Consider the following 4,915-nt stretch of genomic DNA (forward strand, 5'->3'; position numbering starts at 1 on the left):
TTTAAAATTGATTTGTGACACTCTACATTGCACACATTTATCTCCACACTCACTGCTGGTGGCTTATTAGCACATTCGAACAGCTTTGCAGCCCGTTACTCGCGCTTCCTCCTGAGCCCTGATCTGGAAAGGGTGGGAGGACACCACTTCCTTGTTGGACACCGCTTAGCGGTCAGCGCTCTAGCGGTTCACTAGCTCGGGGCTATTTAGCCCTCGCCTCCCTGTGTACGCGCAGCGGGAGCGCGCAGCGGAGCCGAAGAGAAGCCAAAGAGTGGCCCGTCTGTGCCCGTCCGTGCCAGAACGGGCCTTGGGCCTGTTACTCTGTCCCTTTTGTGATGGCATCCCTGCCAGACTCACGCATCAGGTACTCCTCTCACGACCTATTAAATCTATTGCCCCAGGGAGTGGAGAGTTGTATTAGTGACTGTTGGCCAAGTCCTGAAGGACCTTTTTCTTGCGCCAAGTGTAAGTTTCAGGCTACACACACCTCTATTATTAGGGGTTATAGTAGGAAAAATACTCCAATGGTGGAAGGCTGGAAAAGCTTCCTGCTAAATGTTCGCTCCTTACCACGACATCACTTACAAATATGGGATCTCATCCATACCCTTAAACCTGAAATTAGCTTCCTCACTGAAACGTGGCTAAAACCACACACTACTCCTTCCATCACATTGGGGATCCCTGCTGGTTATAAAATTCTAAGGCAGGATCGTCCTGATAAAATCGGTAGTGGTATTGCCATTATACATAAAGAACATCTTAAAGTCATCGTTCTAGAACAGATTATTCAGCTTGCTATGGAAGTTATGATATTCTCAATTGTAATAGGACCTAAAGAGCGCTGGAAGGGTGCCTTAGTTTATCGCCCCCCTGGACCTAATTCTGGTTTTACCTTAGCGTTGATGGAATTACTGGCACAACACATGAAAGTTGGAGAAAAGTTTATTTTATTGGGAGACTTTAACTTTCATGTAGACAATGTTGACCATTCAGAGACTAAAACCTTAATATCTGACCTTGCCTTACTGGGTCTTGAGTTACAGAATAGTGGGCCCACTCACAGAGGTGGCCATACACTGGACCTAATATTCACTAATTGCACCTCGGTATACTGTCATCATCCCAAAGCAGTTAATTGGTCAGACCACAGTATGCTTGAATTTATCCTTAAGGGTCTAAAGAAACCAAATAAACCACCTACCATACCGACCATCAAGCGAAGGTCCTGGCATAAAATTACTTTAAAAACAGTGGAAGAAGTCTGGAATGAGCCCGTAATTTTGGACTCCGATAACATTGGGTTAGCCTTGTCTAAATTTGATGCCACCTTATCTGACATGTTGAACCATCTGGCCCCTTTAAAGACAATTAAACAACCATCTGTGGCCAAGAGAGAGGTGTGGTACACTGAGTCCTTAAAATTAGAAAAACAAGGATGTAGGAAGTTGGAAAAACTCTGGAGGAAAACTCATACCAGTGAAAATAAGATCAACTATCAAAAAGTTATGTCTGCTTATTATAAAAACATTAAGCAGGCAAGAAAGAACAGTATTAATACACAGTTAGAGGAAGCTGGCAATTCCCCCAGAGAGTTGTACAAAATCCTTGATACTTTCACTAAACCTACTGTATGTGAAAGTCCAGACGAATTTTCACAAATCCTGTGTAATAACACCTCTCAATTTTTTGAGGACAAAATTGAGGCAATTTATAAAAAAATTATTATTGCCCAACACCCTAGTGATCTGGAGCAACCCAGTATGAATCACCCCGATACATCTAGAGGTGTTCTACTTTCCTTCCCTGAGATTAGTTATAGTGACACCCAAACACTAATAAACAATATGAAAACAGGATCCCCTCTTGATTTGATACCAGCTAAGCTAACTGTTACCTTGAATAATATTCTTTGTCCCACAATTCAAAAGATTTTAAACCTCTCCTTTAAAGAAGGTCAGCTCCCTCGGCAGTGGAAGGAGGCAGTTGTGAACCCAATACGGAAGAACACGGCCCTGCCATGGACAGAACTCTCCAACCTCCGCCCCATCTCTCTCTTACCTTTTTTAAGTAAATTGGCCGAGAAGCATGCAAACATCCATGTTTCCAGGTTCATAGAGGCGACAGGGGGCCTGGACCCGTCACAATCTGGGTTCAGGCCCAACTACAGCACAGAATCGGCACTCCTCTCCGTGACTGATAACATCAAGATGTCACAGGATAGAGGAGGATCAATGATTCTGGTGCTGTTAGACCTGTCGGCAGCCTTTGATACTGTGTCTCATGAGATTCTTCTCGGCCGATTACAGAGAGTGGGTATTGGAGGATTGGCACTGTCCTGGTTGGAGAGTTTTCTCTCAGGCCGCTCACAATCTGTCAGCATGGGACCCTATCGTTCCACCTCGAGGGTACTCACTAAGGGGGTGCCACAGGGCTCATGCCTAAGCCCCACATTATTTAATGTGTATGTGGCCCCCCTTGCAGAGATTGTGAGAAAGTTTGGGTTCACACCAGTGTCATATGCTGATGACACTCAGCTGCTTTTTCCTTTCAACTCCCTTACGCCCGATGTGAAGAACAATTTTGCCGAGGGCATGAGAGCAGTTTCCAACTGGATGGCTACCAACTGCCTCCAGTGTAACGTCGGGAAGACCGAGGTAATGCTATTTGGGAAAGCGAGCATGCTCTGGTCCCCCGACTGGTGGCCTTTAGATCTTGGCCCCGTCCCATGCCCAAAGCCAACTGTTAAGAACTTGGGGGTGAAACTGGATCAGAACTTGAGCTTAAAGGAGCATGCTAACTATGTCACAGGAGCCTGTTTTAGAACAATTGGCCAGTTAAGGCGAATTTTCCCTATGCTGCCTGATAATCACAGGAAGACCCTTGTACAGGCCCTGGTGATAAGTCGCCTCGACTACTGCAACGGCCTCCTCATATCAGCCAATGAGGAGGCGTTAAATCGTTTGCAGGTGGTCCAAAATACGGCGGCCAGACTAATTCTAAATGCTCCCGCAAGGACCCCGTCAAAACCCCTGTTAAGACACCTTCATTGGCTGCCCATACGACAACGTGTCACGTTTAAAATCTGCTGTTTAGTGCACAAATGCCTTTATGGGCAAGGCCCTAGATATTTGGCACAAAAATTTCAGACATACAAACCTGAACGTCTATTGCGGTCCAGCAACCAATGTCTATTGGAAATCCCCACTATAAAAAAAGCCAGACAAGGTGGACGTGCCCTATCATTCATAGGCCCAACCATGTGGAACAAACTTCCATCTGACCTAAGACACAACGACAACCATCTATGTTTTAGGAAGGCCTTAAAAACTCTGTTGTTTCAGGTAGCATAACCTTCCCTGTGGTTCCACAGAGTCAACATATTCCAGAACCTTTTGCGAGCAAAGCGCGGAGATACCTCTTAGGTCGATTCTGGCGCGATATAAGCAATTAAATACATAAATAAATAAACATATGCCACAGAATTTGACCAGAAACTAACATGGAGTGGTACTATGCGGATTGTTGTAAACCCTTGGATCTCTCCGTCTGATGGAGGAAAAAGGGGAGATTCTCATTCCTTCAATGGGAGATGTGTGATAGGTCCAAATACCATCTCTTATAGTTTTGTCCACATCCAGATTGCTGAAAAGAGCAACTTGAATGTGTTTGATAATTATCTGAACAGGCTTGGCAATTAGCTCATTGGTTATAGAAGCACAAATGTCAGTTCCTTCGTGTTTGATTCCAAAAATTTCTATGAACTTTTCCATTTCAATAGAAGAGAAAATTACATTGTTTCCAGTGACTAAGGTTTCTGGTACAACTTCATTAGTGAATGAATCTTTTAAAAATTCAATGAGGGTGCTAGTTGTTGCATCAGATACAAACTCATACTTGATCCTGTTGCAAGTGTAGTCGATGAGCAAGAACATGAATTTCTTTTTGGCTTCTAACTGGTCTAAAGGACCAACTACTTTTAAGGCAAGTTTAGTCCACGTGATACTTGGTACTATATCGGGATTCCTAAACATGCTTACATTTTCTCTCTCAGAAGTACAATTTCTCCGTTCATTCCCTGTTAAGGCAGATACTTGATCTAGAGTATTTTCTTTCAGGCAGACTTGATCTTTGTTATTAGGGTTAAGCATGATCCTTAACTCTCTTTGATGGTGCCAACCTAACAGGTTTGACCCTTCTTTTACATTATAGACCTTACCACTAGTGGATCTTTCCCTGAAATCAATACACATCTCTAACATGCCCACCAGGTGTATCGGTTCTTTCGCATAACTTATAGGAGATATGTCAGGTTCTAACACATTAAGATTAGGAATACCAAATAGGTCATTCATATCATCTTGATTAATCAAAGTAAATGGAGAACATTAGTCAGCATAAACAATCAAGGGTTTTTTGTTCAAGAAAATGGTACAATTTCAATTTAGGCTCTCTTAAAGGAGCTGAAGGAATTGGCTTCTCCATCAAGTTAAACGCGACCTCCTCATTCTCAGAAGGCCTCATATATCGTCCCCCAGGCAACGCAACTATGTTCTTAGACTACCTGAGTGACTTACTAGGGCAGCTCCTTCTACGCTACCCGCATTTTACACTGTTGGGTGACTTTAACCTCCAGTTAGATTCCAAAACTGATGTGCACGCACTGAATTTTCATCAGACTCTCGAGATTTTTAATCTACATCAAAAGGTAACTCAGTCCACACATCATGCAGGACACACTCTGGGTGGAGTATGTTCCAATTTTCCTTTCCTAACGACCCAGTCACCTATCCCACAAATTTGGACAGATCATAGTTTAATTCCCCTTAACATTTGCGTCCCTCGTTCCCAGAAACCAGTAAAGGCAAGTCAACACCCTACAACCAATGTAAATTGGAGAGCAGTGGAGGACAGT

The sequence above is a fragment of the Lissotriton vulgaris genome, chromosome 8 (assembly GCF_964263255.1).
Source record: "Lissotriton vulgaris chromosome 8, aLisVul1.2, whole genome shotgun sequence".
Classification (NCBI taxonomy): Eukaryota; Metazoa; Chordata; class Amphibia; order Caudata; family Salamandridae; genus Lissotriton; species Lissotriton vulgaris.